General features: G+C 51.3%; 1 protein-coding gene across 4 annotated transcripts in view; it reads left to right on the top strand.

Annotated features, from left to right (window-relative positions):
* FOXO3 (forkhead box O3) overlaps window positions 1-5,194 on the top strand; it is a 114,217-nt gene extending 109,023 nt beyond the window's left edge. For all 4 annotated transcript variants that reach the window (XM_051854457.3, XM_089333860.1, XM_089333859.1 and 1 more), the window contains one exon: window positions 469-5,194. The gene's annotated coding sequence lies outside the window, so the exon portion shown is untranslated. The remainder of the gene's footprint in view (window positions 1-468) is intronic.
* Window positions 5,195-20,596: the final 15,402 nt, after the last annotated feature.

Genomic DNA, 20,596 nt, shown 5'->3' with positions numbered 1-20,596 from the left:
ACTTCCTGTCCGCTGCTTACTGGGGTATGGTGGACAGGGTGTTGAGCAAGTTCAGTGAGTCCACACGGCCAGCAGAGAAGTACACCACTGCTGTCCTTAGGGCACACAGCCGTCCTGGCCTGGGCATGCAAGTCCCACATCCAGGAAATGCCTCGGTCCTAAAGCTGGAACAAAACCCCTCCGCAGCCTGGACGCCCCTAGCGTGCCTTGCCTTTGCTGACCTTCTAAACCGAATGACGTCGTTTCTTCTGGGGCTTTTCAACTTCAGAGCATTTTGTAATAAGGACAAACTAAGAAACGGGGTGAGTGACCATCCTGCCGCACCCTCAGATTTTCAGACCTCTGTCATTGGCACAGCCAAAAGGCTTTGCAGCTTGTGCCCTGGGCCGGGAAGCTGGTGGGGCAGGGCCCACTCTGGCTTGTCTGCACGCATTAATGATCTCGGGTTCTCTCTCTTTCCACCTCCAGACCCTCAGACTGACACACGATCTACAGAGAGAACCCTTTGCCAACTCTGCTCTCAGCAAGTGGACAGTGGTACCGTTTACAGCTTAACACCTTTGTGACGCCCGCGCGTTTTCCTGACCCAGCAGAGACTGCTCCTGGCGCCGACCCTGGGCGCACCACTTGCCCTGGAACAAAACTCTACAGTATGCAAAGCCTTCCTCAGACGGGGGCCGAGCCACCTGCCATCGAGGACAGCGCCCGCCCGTCGGCACCGCCCATCTGCCCACCCTCCTTCTCAGCACACCCAGAGGCCCCGTTGGCGAGTCTCTGAACACCGCGATGGTTGATGGGACATTTTAAGTGTTGTTTTTGTGTTTGTGTTCCTTTGACTTTCCGAGTCTCTCACATGCATTCACGTGCAGTGTTTCTCCGTTGCAAATGGTAACCGTCCTCCCCCTGGCCAATTTAAAAGCAGAAGGAAAATGTTGCACCAGTTACCGTTGCGGCTTTGGGCGCCACACGCTTTTGAGGCCACGGAACTCCATAAACTAGCACATTACATAAACCAGAGGGGGATTTTCTTTCTTCTTTTGTTGGGTAGAAAATTATCCTTTTCTAAAAACTGAACAATGGCACAATTGTTGGCTATGTGCGCCTGTCCAGGACTGAGCCGAGTGCAGGCGGGACACGCGGAGCACAGCGCCCTACCCAGTGAGTCTGCAGGTCTGAGTCAGGCTGGTCCGAGGACCAGACCCCAGCACCTGGCCTGCAGTGCCGGAGCAGTGGGGTGTCTGAGCCAGTGCAGTGAACAGCGTGGGTCTGTCAGTGAGGCACTAGCATCTTTTTCTTCAGGAAAGAAATCAGCTCAGCTATCCACTCATTGCCAAATGCCACTAAAGGGTTTAGTTTTAAGGAAAAAAGAAAAAGGGAAAAAAAAAAAAAAAGGTGTCCTGTGTTGCTTTGCAGAAGGGATGAGCTTACAGGGGAGCGTTAGGCTTGCAGTGAGAGATGCGTGAAGAGTACAAACCGAGTCCCTGCTAAGGCAGCTCTGACTTCCCTGTTCCTAGCTCCGTGTCCTTGGTGATTTTCAGCCTTGCTGTGTATGGTCTGATCTGCCAGCAGTGTATGAGTGAGAAGCAATAGCATACAAACTTCATATATATATATGTGTGTGTGTGTGTGTGTGTGTGTACATATATACATATATATATATAAAGCTTAGGTTGGAATACTACAAGTGACACAATGGAAGTACAAGATAAGGCAGTTTTAACTTTTTTTTTAACCTTCCTGCTTCTGTGGATTTCATTTATTTTCTTTTCAAAAAGTTATGGTGCTGTATAGGTGCTTTCTGTTAAACTTGGAAAGTGTGATCCTATTCGTTGCCCTCTTTGGTAGACAGAGTGGTTGGGCACACCTGCGGTACCTGGGAAGCTGGTGCAACAGCGCTCTGATTAGCACAGCGTAGGCATACTCCTCCAAAGCGATACAAAGACTCTTGGCACAGAAAGCATTAGGCATAGAAATGTATAGATATATTTTACCGTGTACAGTACAAAAACAGGCGCTAGGAACACAGGCTGGTTCTTTGAGCACAGACTCCCCTGCCTGAGGTCCCTCTGATGCTTGCAGTGTGGCCATGGACACCAACACAGCCGTGCCACCCTACTCCCTGCACCCGCCGCTGGCCGCCCGTGGCCCCCTGTGCACCTTCGCTTTATAACTCCCCTGGGGTGCTGTTGGTGGTGATCACAGCTCCTAGCACAATGAGCGTTCCATCTGGTGTTGTCACACGTCTCTTCCGCCTCACTTTGGATCCTCGTGTTTGAGCGATGGCCCTGTTGATTTTGCCCTGCCTTTTACCCACTCTGTAAATCGTCACACAGTTGTGGTTATCGTAGACCTGTAGCATATCAGCCTTTGTTAAACCGCTACATGTTTATAATCTTCATTTTAAAAGTATGTATAATTTCTAAAAATAAGTATTCCATTCCCATGTTCTGCTTGTCGGAGAGCCAGACCTGCTTACTGTATTGCTTTGTAACGATGCCAGCCGCTTGCTTGATTTTTCAGTAGTCTGCCATAGGCAAGAACTGTTAGGTGTCGCCTCGAGGGCTGCCTCCTCAGCTCCCCAAGTGCTGCCACTCTGGGCGGGACACAGTGCAAAGGCAGTGGCAGCAGCTGGGGACAGCGGTGGCAAGATACCAATCCAGGGGAATCCCAGTGCTTCCAGCCGAGGGCCGTCAGTACCAAGAAGAGACAAGCCAGTGAACCAGGGAAATAGCTCCATACCCTTGCCGTTTTGTTTTGCACCTGGCTGTTGCTTAGGGAGCGAGAGAGGCAGCCCTTCGGTGTGATTCAGGTTTAAGATGCTGCATTCCTTGCAGACCCGGGGCATCTCAAATGAATATTCTCTTCTTGGCCGTGTGTGTCAGGTTTCAGGCAGAACATCTTACAGAATGTCCCAGGACCAGACCACAGTTTCATCTGAAATAGGGGAGGGAGGGGCAGTGGGGTATGAGGACAGGGCAGCCACAGAACAGGTCAGGAAAATGGAGGGGGAATGCTTTGATTTTTGCTTGGTTGTTTGTTTCCTTTTTTAAATAACTCAGCTAGCATCTACGCAGAGAGTGTTGTGAAGAGCTGAGACTGAGACCGATCAAGGGCAGCATCAGCACTGTGAGCTCCAGCAGCCCCAGGAAAGGATGGAATAAATCGTGCAGTGTCTCCAGGATCACACGGCATCCCCCCACTCAGCTGGCCTCCCACACACACACACAGAGGCCAGGCGCCCCTTCACTAGCCTGGGTCTGAGGCAGCCAAGCCTGGGCGCAGGTGTGACCTGAGCCCCTCCGGCCTTTGTAACAAGACCATGGTTTCAGCAAGGGCCAACTGGTTGCTGGCCACCATGTCACTCTCCAAATGTCATGGATCCCTAACGATGAGCTTTCTGATCGGGATCGTCTCAGCGGGGCCTGGCAGCGGGAGTGTCGGGAACTACCCAGGGCTACCCTGAACCTCTCCGTCAGCTGCTCCGGGGAGCTGCGTGCTTGGTGGCGAGAAGTTAGAAGAGGACCTGCTGCTGGAGCTGTGACAGGCGCTCTGGGGCTCTGCGACTCTCCCGAGGGCTCCGGAACCTGACACCTTGTACCAAAGCTAGAGAAGAGCTCCGTCTCAAGCCTGCCCTGCCCTGGCGTGAGAACTGAGCGCCAGGCTCCCCACGCCCTGACAACTGGGAGTGAATCTGAAGCCAGCAGTGGAATGACGGGTGAAACGAACCTTCACGAGTCTGTCTGTCCCCTGAACGGGAGGGTCACGCGCACTTGCAGGGCAGGGCAGGCGTGGTGCTGGTTTCCAGTGTTGGTTTTTAGCACCGTGTGTGTGGCTTCCCCATTCTCAGGAGAAGACAGTGTGGCTCAGGACTCAGGACAGCTATGCCCTGTCTCAGGTGTGATTTCAGGTGGCTTTCAGACTTGCACACAGCTTAAGCAAGGAAGGAACAGACTTTGCCTCTACCTGATGGTGAACGCAACCTAAGGAAAGAAGGACGTTTGACTCTTCGCAGAAAGACTGCCGAGGGCGAAGCTGTCTGCTCCACGTACTGCGCCAAGGACTGGACTGACGAGGGGAAGTAAACCATGGCCCTTTCTCCGTAAAGACGGAAAGAACCCCCTGACAGCTCAGAGCTCGGACTTTCTTTTGCTTGGTGTATTTGGGGAACACTGTACAATTAGGCTTAATGGGTTTTTGGTTTTTTTGGTTTGTTTTTTTTTTTTTCTTCAAGCAAATTTTTTGTAGAAATGCAATCACTGGTTAAGAGGTACGAAAAAACCAGCCTCTCCCCGGCGATTCAGGGGAGTCAGGGTACAATGAGGGGAAAGTGAAGTTCCCATGGGATCAAGTCTGTCCCACAAGATCCTAAAGCAGTCGCGCAAGTAACTGAAAAGAGCATATTGATGTGAATCTCAAGTGGGTAACACTTTATGCAGGTTGAATGAGTGGAGTATTTTCCTCTAGTTTAGCCTTACTTGTATGTATTTTTCTTTTGATGAATGATTGGTTACGAGGCCTCTGCCACACTCCAGAAATGCTCACGCAGCTGCTTTTAAAAACTGTGTGTCTGGTCGCTTAACGTCTCTCAAATTATACCATTGCCTGGCAATCAGTCTTCTCTCGTATACTTGTCCTAACACATTATGTACACGAGAAATGTGAACAGCTGTGGAGGTGGACCAGAAAAATTAGTTCTTATTAAAAAAAAATGTATTGTGCATTTTGGCTTCACATGTTTAACTTTTTTTTAAGAAAAAAAAGTTGCATGAATGAAAAAAAAATTCTGTATACAGTATCTGTAAAACTGTCTTATCTGTTTCAATTTCTTGCTCATACCCCTTACAAATTAGAAGTAAATATGGTGCATGGCCATATCCCAGCACACACCAGTCAAGCAGCCCGTAGTTTGGTTTGAAGCACCTCCTCCTTTCTTTCACGGGGAACACTATCACACTGCATTCTCACTGAGGATTCTGTCTAACCATCTGTTGCCACAAGTTAACTCCACCGCCTTTCTCCTCAAAGATCAAAACCAGTTTGATTTGGGAATCTTCCCCTTTCCAGATGAATTAGCGACGCAGTACTTACTTTCCTTGGTGTTTGTAGATAATGCCTTGTGTATTCCATTTAAAACCGTAATCTAGTTTGTAAAAGAGATGGTGACGCATGTAAATAAAGCATCAATGACACTCTATCTTACTCCTGAAAGTCTCCTTGTTCTCCCTCGCCTCATCTGTACCGCTGAGTTTATCTCAAGGTCTTCCTGTGGGATTTCTTTGCAGGCCGGGAGAGGCATGAAGCTGAGAGGCTGGTCACGAGATGGGTCAGCTCAATGAACCTTGCAAACTTGGCCCTGGCCCATCTTTCACCTTGATAGATCTATGGCCACTTAGGGTCTTTGGTGTACGTGGAATCACGTTGTCCTGGAGGCAGGACTTGGGCTCTGTCTCCGATAGGTGTCAGAGGCTTTAACCTGCCAGTGGTTGGACCCTAAGGAGGTCCTGGGGCGAGTCTGTCCCAGTGGCCATGCCTCCCCGTCAGGCCAGGGGAGCTCCACCCTGTTGTAAAACTATTTTTAGCCTAGGTGGTGGTTTTCGTTTTAATAGGCATAATATAAATATTATTCAGCTTATAGAACACTGCCCCCCCCCCAACCCCGCCCTGCCTCAGGATGTGGCTTAAAGAGCCCAGGCCACATGATGGGCCCTCATTTCAGATCAGGGAGGCAGGGAAGGCTTTCAGATTGGTCCTTTGGGAGAGCCATGTTGTCACTTCCTCTGCCATTGTTTCAACTCCTTGGGAAGCACAGATCTCACCGTCTTCTAATGCCAAAGCCACCTGGGAAATGGTATTTCACTTGAGATTGCTTCTCAGTTTTGTCTCCCAAAAAGAAATGTTATCCCTGTTACCACAAGACTCTCAGTAGAGGATTCTGCAAAAGCAGGTAAAAGTTCATCCAAGAGCAAGGTCAAGTTAACTGGGTGATTGACAGTGATGAGAACGTCCAGTGGGCAGACCTGTGGTGGGCACCAGGAGAGCTAGGACCTGGACCCTGCCCTCCATAAACCTGTGCTCTGTGTATAACCTACCCTCTCCACCTGGAGAAAGAGCCAGTTCTTACTGGCTGCCCTTCAACCTCTTGTTTGAAAAGAGGGAGGATTTGTACTCATCCCTAAAACTCTTGAGGGATTTGATTTTGCAAATGGTCCAGTAGTGAGGACAAAACTTTCAGCCAGCTAAGTCACCCGTGCCACGGCTGGAAGAGGTGGAATTCACGCCACTGGTCCCCTGAGTCATGGAAAAGCATGGAGGGGCTGTGGGGTAGGGGTGGGCAGCGTTCGTCTGCATCCTGGATATGCCTCAGCTCAGCCTTGTGGGGTGGGGGTCAAGAGGGCAGCATATGGAACACGGCCCATTGGAGCCAGCATTGTGGCGTAGCCGGTAAAGCTGCCACCTACAGTGCCGGCATCTCATATGGACACTTATTCGTGTCCCAGCCGCTCCACTTCTGGCCCAGCTTCCTGCTAATGCACCTGGAAAAAGCAGCAGAGGATGACCCAAGTGCCTGGGCCCCTGCACCCATGTGGAAGATCTGGCTGATGCTTGTGGTTTGGCTTGGCCCAGCCCAGGCTGTTGCAAGCATGTGGGGAGTGAACCAGCGAATGGAAGATGTCCGTCTCTCTCTAACTCTAACTTTCAAATAAATAAGTAAATATTTTTAAGGCAAAGGGCCCTCTAGCTCTGCCTCCATCTCTATCCAAGAGAGCAGCCAGGCACAGAGGAGCACACACATTTGGAGCTGGAGGAAGAAAAATCTTTCCCGTGGATTTTATTCATTTGAAAGCTGAAGATGGTCAGCAGGGCTGGCGCCGCGGCTCACTAGGCTAATCCTCCGCCTAGCGGCGCCGGCACACCGGGTTCTAGTCCCGGTCGGGGCGCCGGATTCTGTCCCGGTTGCCCCTCTTCCAGGCCAGCCCTCTGCTGTGGCCAGGGAGTGCAGTGGAGGATGGCCCAGGTGCTTGGGCCCTGCACCCCATGGGAGACCAGGAAAAGCACCTGGCTCCTGGCTCCTGCCATCGGATCAGCACGGTGCGCCAGCTGCAGCGCACCGGCCGCAGCGGCCATTGGAGGGTGAACCAACGGCAAAGGAAGACCTTTCTCTCTGTCTCTCTCTCTCACTGTCCACTCTGCCTGTCCAAAAAAAAAAAAAAAAAAAAAAAAAAAAAAAAAAAAAAAGATTGTCAGCAACGTTTAAGTCCTGAAGAAAAGTAGATTGGATGGGTCAGCCCAAAATCCATCACCTAGTAATGGCTCGGGACTGTTTTTGTCGTCCTCTGAGAATTTGCTAGTACTTCTCACTCCCACTTGGGGAAGAGAACGCTCAATGCCCTTCTTGTATTGGCACAGGTCTCCTCTGTGACTCCTGCATTCTTTCACCCACGTGCCAGCGCTGTGCTTGCCCCAGTGCGATGGCTAAAAGGACAGAGCTGAGATCTCCAGGCCTGCTGGCATGCAGTCTGGAGCGAAGGAATCCCACACATCCTGCTGAGGGTAGGATGGAGGGGCTTTGAACAGGAAAGCCAAAATGGGTCAGGCTTTCCAGCTGAAGTGATGAATCTTAAAAGCAGGAGACAAACAGTTGGAACAGGAAACGGGGGAAACTGGGCTTGTTCAGGACTTGAAGACAGCTGAGAAGCCAGGCTGAGAAAAGTAGGCTGCCTGGGCCAGCATGGTGGCTCAGCAGGTTAAGCTGCCACTTACAAGGCCAGCATCCCATATCAGAGTGCCCACTAGTCCTGGCTGTTCCACGTCCCATCCAGTTCCCAAATGCACCTAAGAAAGCAACAGAAGAAGTGCTTGGGCCCCTGCCACCCTCCTGGGAGACCCCAGATGGAGTTCCAGGCTCCTGGCTTCAGCCTGGACCAGCCCAAACATTGCAGCCATTTAGGGACTTGAACCAGTGAATGGAAGGTCTCCCTCCCTCCCTCCCTCTGTCTTTCCATTCAATCAATCAATCATAATAAAATATGCCACTGGAAAATTTGACATAGGAGCCAGGAGTGTTTGGTAGGAAAGCAGAACCCAGCAGGCCGGTGACCAGTTGGCTTTAGTAGACTGTGAGAGGCAGATTCTAGAAGAAGAATTTGAAAAAATGAACAGCCCCAGTAATCAAGAACTGTTTCCACAGCACGGCACCCACAGGAAATGATGTTGCTGTCGCCCATGGGCAAGGGAGAGAAGACCACTCTAGGCTGTCTCGGGCTGAGCCATCGGTGCCTTGCTCTCTTGTAGCTCCTCCACCAAGCTGAGAAGCCGCGGTGGAGAAGAACTCGCAAGAATCTTGGAAAAAATTCTAAGGGAAGGAGACCCTTGGCTTTGAGCTCTACCTTGTGTACTATTTCAACTCATCAGAATAGGGTGCTGCCTTCATAAAGACAAATACCTCTTCCGAAGAGTGGAGCTGGATTCGCTCTGACTGCTCTTCTGAGACTGGAGAGAAGAGGGAATGAGGTGAGAGGAGGGTGTTGAGGCCTGGAAGTGGAGACAATGAGATAGCTACACGGTTGAAAAGGAATTCGCTGATAGATTAATAGGACCATGGCAAATTTCTCTTCATAACTGAGTTTCCTTAACGGCTTCTTATTAATGTCTTGACTATTATATCATAGGAAGTACCTAATCAGAACAAAAGAATTACACATCTATTAAAACAATAATTATGCAAACTATTCATATATGAGGACATAGGAAATGCCATATCGGATGCACTCTTAGAAAATGTAATTATCTGTTGTTCTTGTAACCTTATATCTTGATATAATAAAAATAAGAGACGTGGCCGGTGTTGTGACATAGCGGGTAAGGCCGCTGCCTGCCGTGCCGGCATCCCACATGGGTGTCGGTTTGAGTCTTGGCTGCTCTACTTCCGATCCAGCCATCTGCAATGGCCTGGGTAAACAGCAAAAGATGGCCCAAGTCTTTGGGCCTCTGCACCTACATGGGAGACCCGGAGGAAGCTCCTGGCTCCTAGCTTCAGATTGGCCCAGCTCTAGCTGTTATGGCTATTTGAGGAATGAAACAACGGATGGAAGACTCTCTCTCTCTCTCTCTCTCTGCCTCTGCCTCTCTGTAACTCTGCCTTTCAAATAAATAAATAAATCTTTAAAAATAAAAATAAAAGGCAGGGGCTGGCAGTGTGGCAAAGCGGGTAAAGCCACCACCTGTGACACCGGCATCCCATATGGGAGCCTGTTCCTGTCCCGGCTGCTCCACTTCCGATCCAGCTTCCTGCTAATGCACTTGGAAAAAGCATCAGAAGATAGCACAAGCGTTTGTGCCAATGTCACCCACATGGGAGACCTGGACCAAGCTCCTGGCTCCTGGCATCAGCCTAGCTCACCCCTGGCCATTGCAGCCATCTAGGGAGTGAACCAGTGAATGGAAGAACTCTCCATCTCTCCTTCTGTCTCTCTGTAACTCTAACAAGTCTTTTTAAAAAAAACAGAAATAAATAAGCATAATACAAGTGCTATACACCAGTGTAAAGCTGTGGCTAGGGAGAAACACTGGAAGGGAAAATGTAGAAATAAACCTGTTTATTTTGGCCTCACCATTGGACTTGGGCCCTTGCTGTTGCCTAAAAAGGCGAGCACATCCGAGCCCCCAGTTGCCTGAGCCCCACTGGCAGCAGTGTCTTCAGTAGGGGGAGGGGCTCTTTTTCCAAGGGACACCTGTGGCAACACCCCCAAATGGGGCAGCACTCTTGCTGGACATGACCCCCAAAGGACACGTCCCTGGGATTGAAGCAGCTGGCCTGTGGACTCTCTCTTGTCAGAATTAGCTTCACTTTATCATACTACATTTTAAAACTAGCTTTTGAAAGAGCAGACACTCGCAAATTCAACAGCTGGAGGCAGAAAAATGCACACACACAATGGGAGGCAGAGACAGAGAGAGAGAGGTCTTCCATCTGCTGGTTCAGTCCCCAAATGGCTGCAATGGCCAGAACTGAGCCAATCTGAAGCCAGGAGCTTCTTCCAGTCTCCCACGTGGGCACAGGGACCCAAGGACTTGGGCCACCCTCTGCTTCTTTCCCAGGCCATAGCAGAGCTGGATTGGGAGTGGAGCAGGCGAGACTTGAACCAGTGCCCATATGGGATGCTGGTGCTGCAGCCCAGGGCATTACTAGCTGCACCACAGCGCTGACCCCTCCGAAGTTCTTACACAGGTTCTTATTTTCCCCAGTGTATTATACAAATAGTTCATTATCCACAGGGTTGGGTATCTTGCTTTCTGAATGATTTTCTCCCACACAGAGGAGACAGCAGTATATAAAAAAAAGAGAGAGAAAAAGAAAAAAGCCTTATCAATGGGAGACCAGGAAGAAGCTCCTGACTCCTGGCTCCTGGCTTTGAACAGGCCCAGTCCCGGCCATTGCAGCCATTTGGGGAGCGAACCAGCAGATGGAAGATCTCTCTGTATCTCTGTATCTCCCTCTCTCTCTGTAACTCAGATAAATAAATAAGTCTTTTTAAAAATATATATATAGAGGCCGGCGCCGCGGCTCACTAGGCTAATCCTCCGCCTTGCGGCGCCGGCACACCAGGTTCTAGTCCCGGTCGGGGCACCGGATTCTGTCCCGGTTGCCCCTCTTCTAGGCCAGCTCTCTGCTGTGGCCAGGGAGTGCAGTGGAGGATGGCCCAAGTGCTTGGGCCCTGCACCCCATGGGAGACAAGGAGAAGCACCTGGCTCCTGGCTTCGGATCAGTGCGGTGCACCGGCCACAGCGCAACGGCCGCTGCGGCCATTGGGTGAACCAACGGCAAAGGAAGACCTTTCTCTCTGTCTCTCTCTCTCTCACTGTCCACTCTGCCTGTCAAAAAAAAAAAAAATATATATATATATATATATATAGAGAGAGAGAGAGAGAGAGAGATAAAAAGCCTTCTCATTTTTTTTAAGGGAAAAGGTTTATTGTTGGGCGGGGAAAAGCCAATAGGCTGCCTCCCCGTGCACAAGAGAACAGCCCTCATTCTTTTTTATGGTTGCATAGTAGTCCATTGTATTAATGTATCACCATTGATTGATTTATCAGAAGCCCTCTACTGATAGATATTAGGTTGTTTCCAAACATTTCTTATTCCCAGCACCCACCGCAAGGAATAATCATATATGTACTAGTTCATACATATGCAAGAATCCTTGTGATTTGCTAGGTGAGAATGTATATACATGAGTAATCTTTTTCTTCTTTTAAGACTTATTTATTTAAAAGGCAGAACGACATACAGAGAGGGAGGGAGTGTGTGCTTCGATCTGCTGGTTCACTCCCTATGTGATCACAACAGCCAGAGCCGGGCCAGCCTGAAGCCAGGAGCCAGGAGCTCCATCCTGGTGTCTGACAAGGGTAGCAGGGGTCTCAGCACTTGGGCCACCATCTGCTGCCTTTGGAGACACATTAGCAGGGAGCTGGACGAGAAGTAGAGCAGCTGGGACTTGAACAAGTGTTCCAATATGGGATGCTGGCAGTGGCTCAACCCGCTGTGCTAGGACGCTGGCCCCTAGATTTGTAATTTTGATAGAGATTGACCACATAGCCCTCCGACAGGCCAATTCATACCACTAATATATGAGACTCTCTTTCCTCACAGTCTCACAGGGTAATATTGCAAAAGTAAAATTGCAGATCTGTTCCTCCCGCTCTCCCTCTGTAGTTCTTTAAGTGCATACCTAAGGACCTGCTTGTGAAGGTGAGAAAGGGGGTGGAGGGTGGGAGGGAAGTTTAGGAGGTGGAGTCGGGTGACCTGGTGACTGCCAGGGAGGGCGGGCAGGTGATTTCACACACTGAGGAGTCCTGCTGGCAACCTGTCCATCCGGTCTGGCCACAGGCTCCTCCCCTCACGCCACCAGTGTGGCCCGCCCAGCGCCCAGCTCGGTCAGTAGCCTGGCCTCACAGCTGCGCTCCCTCACCTCCCAGGATTCCAGAGGGGAACTGTCACCCTAAAGGAAACAGTCTGGTCTCTTTGGCCCTGAACCACACACCCAGACCTATTCATAGCAAGGTTGCACAACCAGCTGGAGGACAGCCCGGCCGGGCATGGGAGAGCAGCCTGCTCCAGCGCCAGGCCCTGGCATCCGGGCACCCCCTCCTGCCCCGTGAGCCTGCCAACTGTCAGAGCAGGCTGTCACGGGGTTTGGGGGGTCTCATTGGCTCCTCCTCCCAAGTGGGGGGGATGTGCTCTTCCCACCTTCTCACTGCCCCACCTGGCAGGTTGGCACCTCGGGGGAGCACCCAGCTCACTGGTGCACACGGAAACCAGGTGGCCGGCTTATGCAGGAGAGCAAGCTGAGCCAGGGATTGGCCCCTTGCACCTGTGCGGAGCCCATGGCATGGGCGTGGGGAGAGATACTCAGCTTTGGGTGGAACAGATCTGCGGGTCACCAGCTGCTGACGGGTGGATCTCTGAGCTTCTCGGAGCCCGTCTCTGTCTTCTTCCTGGGTGACGTGCACACTCCCTGGCCCACACTCCACAGGTGGCGCTGGTTTTGATCGTAGCACCCCAAACAGCAAGATTAATCTGCCACCCGTGAGCCCCATCAGTATAATTAGACTGCGCAGTAATTAAGGATGAAAGGTGACCAACTTGTAGGGTTCTTCTGCTCTGGTTGAGTCTGATGTTCTTCAAGATCTGCCTCCTGCTGCTTCCTCTCTGCTGTGTCCCAGAAATCACTGCGGTGCCCACACAGAACACAAAGGTTCTAGAAGAGAGGATTAGAAGACTCTGCCAGCCAAAGCCGTGCAGCCTCGGGCGCGTCACTCCCTTTCCTGGGTTTCGGTTTCCCCATTCTCTAAAGGCCGCTTTGTGGACATTGCACACTTCAGGAGCTGGACCTGATTTGCCCAGAAATGGAACACACACTAAGAGCTGCAAAGCAAGTGTCAGAACCACACACACCATCTGGAGCCTGGAAGTTGGCCAATGCTAATGCGTCCATTTTCCAGAAGAAAATGGGCCAAGTCCAAAGTGGACTCGGAGGTTCATGGTTCCTTGATGCCCGCCTTGCTCGGGGCCTCCAGAGCCATACGCTTAAGGCCGCAGGACCCTGGGGGAAGGAGATGAGCTACCGGGTTCATCCAGAGGGATGAAAGGGAAAGGGAATGGCAGAGGGAAGGGAAGGCTTGGAGATGGAGAGGGGGCAGGGAGGGCAGGTGGCGTTGGCGGGGGGAGGGGAGAACGGGGATAGGTCCAGGCTGTCTGTTTCAGAGGAGACGATGCACCTGCAAATGCGTGAGCTCCGAAACTCGCCTGGTGTTAACTCCGAGGCTCCTTAGTTCCTAACCTGAAGAAGAGAAAAGACTCAGGGGCCTGTCTCTTGCTGTAGGCAGGAAGTCAGGGTGATTTGCTGCGAGTTTGAAGGGGCAGAGAATGGCAGCCTGGCACTGCCCAGGGGCAAGGGGAGCCCTGCACTGCTGCTGTTCTCCAAGATGGGCCTGGACGCTGCTTCTCCAGCTTACCCCTTCCTTCCCGGGGCACTGGGGTGCCTGTGCCAGGTGTTTGCACAAGGCTTCAGCTAGAGGGACCTTCCAGGGTGGGTTTGCTATGTGTTTGTGCCTCCTGGGCTCTGCCCAGCACTGGCTCAACCTCTGGGGAAGTAAAAACTTTTTCCCCAGGTAGAGAATCCCCACTTGGGTCTGATGGAGTACAGCTGGGTTCTTTCTGATGGCAGCCACTTGTTAACCACAGAACCCAAAGCAGTTGAAGTTTTCTAACAGCGAGCCTCTTGAGCTGTAACAAATGCACAACTCCTTGGTGAGCTGAAGGGTGCCTGGGGCGGGGAACAGCATGTGGGCTCCGGAGCAGCTCTGCTGTGGGGCTACATCCTCCCCAAGCTGCTGCATCCTTGTGTTTCATGGGGGATCATGATTAAGTCTCTTCCTTGCGGATCCTTGCCAACAGAGTTAGTGCATGTAAACCACTAAGTCTTCACCCTGTAATTCAACATGTATTCATTTATGAGAGCCTACTCTGTGCTGGCACTGTGATAGGGTTAGCGGTTGATGCTCAAGCTTTAGGAAAAGACAAGGAGGGTGATGGTCAGGCGCGTGTAACCATAAGTGGTTATCTGACATCCTGAGGTTCTGTTGCCTTATCTGGAAACAGAGACGGTCAGAAGAGCTTTGCCTTCATGGTGTTGTGGTGATGCATGGAGAGCACTTGGAATCCGGCACGCAGTCAATGACTGATAGACCCAGCTGCGCTGGAATTGCCCGGTAAATCACCGATCACAGATTTTGCAACGAAGTTGCTAAAATGGAGCCATTGTGCCCTATCCAAAGACACAGGAAAGCAGATTTGGCAAATCGTGGGCTTTGGGTCATTTGTACCAGGAAGGCACAAGGGAGCCTGCCGAAACTTCAGATTCCCTGGGCCCATTCCAGAGCAGCACTGAGTCAGAATCTGGTGGCGCCTACCACTCCGTCTTCTCCACGCACTGCCGCCCCGATTCTGCAGAATTCTGCAGTCTGGAAATCCCTGGGGGCCAAGGGATAGCCCCTGCCTGTGTTGGCAGAAAAATGCCCCCCAGATATGGCCACCTAACCCCTGGAGCCCAGGGTTATTATTATTACTTTAAGATTTATTTATTTATTTGAAGTCAGAGTTAGAGAGAGGAGGAGACACAGAGAGATCTTTCATCAGCTGGCCCATGCCCCATCTGCGACCAGCCAGCACTGGGCCAGCCTGGAGCCAGGAGCCAGCAGCTTCTTCCAGGTCTCCCATTGGGGTGCAGGGGTCCAACCACTTGGGCCATCCTCTGCTGCTTTCCCAGGTGTTAGCATGGAGCTGGATCAGAAGTAGAGCAGCTGGGGCTCAAACAGGTGCCCACATGGGATGCCAGTGTTGCAGGTGGCAACTTGACCCGCTATGCCACAATACCAGCCCCTGGGTTTGTTTATATAGCAAGTGGTAAGTAAGGTTGCTAGTCAACAGACTTTTCTTAAAAATAAGATTATGCAGGTGAGCCCCGTGTAATGGCAGGGTCCTGAATCGGGGCGAGGGAGGTGGAAGTGTTAGAACGAGAGAGATGGCGTTGTGCGCATGACCTGACTGGCCACTGCTGGCTTGGACGGCGGAGGAAGGGCCGTGAGTCAAGGACCAGAGCATGCCTCTAGAGGCTGGAAAAGGCAAGGATGTGGATTCTCACCCAGAGCCTCCAGAAACAACACAGCCCTGCCTACACCTTGAGGCTAGCCTGGGGAGAACTTTTCTCAATGTTTGGCTTATAGGTTTGTGAGAATGGATTTGTGTTGGTTTAAACCACAAAGTCTGTGACACTTTGGTGTAGGCACAGCAGGAAGCTTGCACCAGACTGGATTCATGCCACTGAGTCTGCAAGACCCCCTGAGGTCCAGACCTGGGCTTGGGCCAAGGCCTTGCTGTGGCTCATGGCTGTGCTCATGGCTTGGCTGACCCTCCTCCACCATTTGTTCCTGTTCATTTACACACCAGCTCTCAGACATCTGATGAGCAAGACTCCTGGGCATGGAGAGGCTCATGGGTCTCTAACCATCAACATCATGTCTCTCACCCCAACCTGAAAATGACCCTAGTGGCTCTTCCCAGACCCTCCCGACTGGAGTGGGGTACTCTCTTCCCCAACCCCAGATTCCCTTGATTTGAAAACATGGAGGGCAGCTCTCAAACCCATATCCCTGAGAGAGCAAGAGCCAGAGAGAGAAGGAAAGACAGAGAGAGAGAGAGAGAGAGAGATCTTCTATCCACTGGTTCACTTCCCAAAATGGCTGCAATAGCCAAGTCTGAGTTAAAGCCAAAGCCAGAAGCCAGGGACTCCATCCTAGTCTCCCACGTGGGTATCATGGTTCACCTTCCCAGGTACATTAGCAAGAAGGAAGCTGGCTTCTTTCACATAGCGTCAAACATTTAAGACGCATCCAAGTTTTTCGTGTAACAGTATTTCCTTCCTTGCTACTGCTGCTAATCCATTGTACCGTGGCTGCTTATCCATTCCCCAACAGGGGGACATTTGGGTTGTTTCTGCGTTTGGCCAACAAACTCCATGATCCAAATTTAATGAACTGACTCCTTTCCTTGGGAGAGTAAAATTCTCATTTAGTGCAAGGTGATGGGAAGGAGTGAGGAGTGGGTCCGAGAAAGTAGCTCAGATGTGGTTCTTGGCAATGGGTCACTGTTTAACCATCTAGTCTTCCAAAATCATAAAAATAGCAGAGTCAGGCAGGGGGCCTCCCAGCCCCTTTTTTCCAGATGAAATGGAGGGCTCTTGGAAGGTCAGTCAGGCCCAGATACTCACTCTGAGACCACCTGGTTAAGCCCCTCACCCTGCTGTGTTGAGTGTTGTCACCCTTCATCATAGCTCTACACAGTTTACAATGCTTTTGCCCACTAGGGTTCATTTGATCTTCCAACAAGCCCAAGAGGGGAAAAAAAAAAAAAAACACAGATATTTGTTCTGGCACCATTTTGTTGAGAAGGAGGCCCAATCAAGGAGACTAGTACCTGCCCAAAGTCAGCAAACCCCTCTGGCTGTGGAGAAGCCCCGAGTCTCCCATCCTCAACACAGTGTGTTAGTTTTAAACTTTGACAACTCCTGCAGATCTGGAAGATGCTGGCCTCTTTGCTCCTTTGAGAGCATCTAATTTTGCTCCAGGTGATGGGGTGGGCAAAAAGGAAGAGGGGTGAGTTTAAATCCCTTCTCTGCTCGCTGGGCTACCCAGCCTCAATTTTCCCACTTCTGAGATGGGGGAAACAGCTCCCAATCCTGGTGTTGTTGCAAAGACAGAGAGGTGCCCCAGAGGGAGACTCATTTATGGACACTCCATGACTGGCAGCAATTATTACTGATTTGCTTTATTAAGAGACCCTGGCACGGGCACACCATTAATTCTATGTGTGTGTGTGTGTGTGTGTGTGTGTGTGTTGGGAGTGTGCTCTCTGCTTCTCAGCACTGCCCCGGCTTTCTGGGGCCTGATTTTTTTTTTCTGGCAGAGATAGAGGACATCAAGGGGTTAACAGAGAAGCCTGGAAGTTGGCACAGCTGGGGATCATTAGTTCCTAAGGAGGGGCCAGCCCTGGGAGGGGCGTTGGTGGGGGAGGAGGGCCTACAGCTGTGAGGAGGGGCCAGGAGGGTGTCTCCCTTGCCGGAAACTTGGGCTGAAAACTTTGTTTTTCTGGTTTCTGAGTTCTGGGTGTGTGACCTCGGCCGGGAACCCTGGCGCTGGTGGTTCCCGCAGAAAATGCCCGGCCTCGTCTTGTGGGGCAGCGCTGCGACTGATGTGGGGCCAAGGTGGTTAGGAGAGGGATCTTCCGCTCTGGGACTGGGCTCCACCAGCACGGCCCGGCCCCAGGGCTGGGGCCACCCCCACAGGGCGGGGCTCCAGGGTCCCTGGGTGTCTCCCCTCCCCTTTGATGCTGCAGGAAGAATGTTCCTGACAAGAGGCAGGCATTCAACAAGTTTGCAGAAAATGGAATGCAAAGAGAAGTTTACTTTGGTGAAAAAGGTAAAATCTAAGCATAGGTTCCAAAAATGAATGGAAAATGCATTTTAGGGAACCAGTCTGCATGGGTTGCAATTTTATTTTTTTGCACTAAAATAAACTTCTTTTCATCCCATTTTCCATGGAATGTTTGAAGTGCCCTCATAGAAAGTGATGACTAAGGGGATCCTGCAAAGAATTAAAAGCATTTCAGCCAGGGGCCTCCAGTGCACCAGGTGTGGGGGAGGGGATGATGACTCAGGACTCCTGCCCCATGGGGTCCAGGGAGGTGGAGCTCAGTCTCGACCAAACAGTGTGAGAAGGAGGCAGGGGTGAGTGACAGCTGAGTTGCCCAACAGCAATGCTGGTGACCACCCCGCCTTCCCCTCCCACCGCCCAGGCCTTCCCTTGCACCTGCTTTGTGTGGTTCCTTGCCTGCCCATCTGGGCAGGCTGACGTCTCTGCACACAGCGAGACTGGACGGGAAGATGCTCAGGACGATGAGGTCTCAGATCAGACCGAGCCGGTTACACTGGCGGCAGCAGCTTTTCTTCCACGCATCCATTTGTTGATGTTTTTCCTCATCCTCACCGCCTAAGAGGATGGTTCTGCTGAAAGTACGATGAGTGTTCTAGTATCTTCCAGAGGATTACCCCAGCTTTGGCCAGAGCTTGGCCTTCTCAGCTCCCTGGGACCCTGGAAGATGCCAAGGTACTTCAAAGAGTTTGTGGGAAATCAAATTAAAAATGAGTTCATTTATGTGCAAAAAAAAATCCATGCATTTGAGGTCATGGAACGTGTGTATTATAAAAAAAAAAAAAAAAAAAAAAAAAAAAACTATGAATGGATTTCAAAATTTTTTTTGCACCAAAATAAACTTATCTTCCAATTCCCTTTTCCATGAACTTTCAGAAGCCCCTTCGCACTCTGCACAGGGCCCAGAAGTCCTGGATGGCAGTGCATTCTGGAGTCAGGGGCCAGGACGTCAGGTAGGAATGGGGGGACCGGAAGGTCCCAGCCCCTCGGCTTCTGCCACCTGCTTTTCTGCTCCTTGGCTCCCATGCTATCAGCCCTTTCCTCTCTTCCCCTCTGAGCTGGCAAAGGGGGAGACGCCTTGTCACAGGCCAGGGAGAGGAATCCTGGGCCTATGCTATTTCCAGGATGGAAATTGAAGGCCATGGCTTGTTTCCTGGGCACTTAATTAGACTCCAGCAGCCTCCCAAGGCTGCCTCCTTCCCACCCACCAGGGAAGACCTGACCAGTGAGCGTGGAAGCTGAGGCCATGTTCCAGGCAGGAGGGCTGGGGCCTGGAGTATTTTTACATAGGGGAGGCTGTGCAGAACAAAACCACTTGGCCCCCTGCCAGGTAGACAAGTCAGTTGGGAGAGGGAGGGAGCAAGAAAGTTGATATATCATCCTTTCTCCTTTGAACTGCCCTCATAAGTCTGCTAGACAGGAAATGGGGGGCTGGGCTACCACCAGCCTCAGCCTGGTTCCCTGAGGCCCGGTCCTGGAGGTGGGGTGGGAGGGAGCTCCCAGGGGTCTGAGGACAGGCACCCTGGGCAGGTGCTGAAAGCCACTTGAGTCAGCTTGGGTATGGCTGACTGGATATGCCTATGCCTGCTTCAGCTCTTGCAACCAGAATCACTACCTGATTGGAGTTTCCAGGGCTGGAGGAAACCTCAGAGACCTTGTGTGAGGGCTTTGAGGACGACCAAGGGAATGTGAGTTGCCCATGGCGGCAGCTAAGGAGAACCGGAAGTAGGGATGGGATCTTTGGACTCTGTCTTCTTCTGGCTGCTGTTGGTTTTCGTGGGGGACACAAGCCCTTCATGCCAGAACGAAGGCAAAGCACAAAGTGCAGATGACCCTGGGCAAAACGACCAACACGGGCAGTCAGTTCACACTGACAGCTGAAGAGTTGATATTAGCACTTTACTGAGTAGATATTTTGATGAGCAGGGGGCGTGAGCTCTAACCCCAAGGGTGGGATGGCATCATCTACTGTAATCAGCCTTCACAGCCCAGACCTGTGATGTCCCTGGAACAGAACCAGTGCTCTCTCCCCAGCAGGAGTGGTCACAGGACACGTGCATAACAGCCACCACCACCCCCCCCATTCATAAACTTCACTCTAGATACCGGCCTTAGGAGCACCACTCCTATTGGATTCAACCGATGTCCTCCCGTGTGTCCATGAAAAAAAAGCTCTCATTTTCTTACCATGGCTTTCCCAGCTCCTCACAGTCCTGAGGCTGGCTCTCAAATGTGGGAACCACTCGGTGAGAACCGTGGAAGACCTTCCTACTCACTCCGGGACCCTGAATTAAGTTAAATAACAGCTATAGCCAACATTCATTTTGCTTTCATTTTTTGCCAAGCATGTCATGTCAAGCATGAACTTATGTCATGTTGATAACTATTATTATCACCATCCTCATTTCACAATGAGGAGATTAAGCTCAGAAGGGTTAAGAGACTTGCCCAAGATCACTCAAGTGTCAGGGCCAAGATCTGACCCCAGATAGACTCATTCTAGGGACTAAGCTTCAATTACCCTACACTGCTTCCAGGAGGGGAGACAAGACTCTGTGGAACACAGAGGGAGCGGAATAGAAATTTGGTCCAGGAGCAAGAATGAGGCACACCCAGGCTAGAGAGTTTTCAGCATGAGGTGTGTTGGTCCCCAGGGAGTGACCAGCTGGGACCTGAAGTTGGACTGGGGTCACCTGTTGAGTGCCGCGTGCTTGGGGTTTGGCATACATACCTGCTTTTCTGGGCGAACAGTCTAACTCTCTCCCTCTCTTCTCTTTGTCAGGGGCATGGGCCAGCAATACCCTATCACCCTTGTTGCATTCTTGTCTCTTTTCTGACACCTAACTCATTGCTATGGCCCACACCTGCAAGTAGTTGATGAACGCAAACAAAGCTGAATGCAAATAAAGCTGATTCTTGGTACTCAGGGAAAGCTGACACAAAGCCTGGGTGCTCCCTTGTCTCCTCCTCTTCATCCTCCTGTTATTTCTCTACTACTTACTTTACAGGTGTCATCGCCTCCCCTAGGCAGTGCATGGTGGAAGAAAAG

Source organism: Oryctolagus cuniculus, chromosome 5 (assembly GCF_051225735.1).
Source record: "Oryctolagus cuniculus isolate XC-2025 breed Fujian yellow rabbit chromosome 5, ASM5122573v1, whole genome shotgun sequence".
Taxonomy (NCBI): Eukaryota; Metazoa; Chordata; class Mammalia; order Lagomorpha; family Leporidae; genus Oryctolagus; species Oryctolagus cuniculus.
Note: the sequence above shows the minus strand (reverse complement) of the source record. Positions and strands in the feature narration are given on the sequence as shown.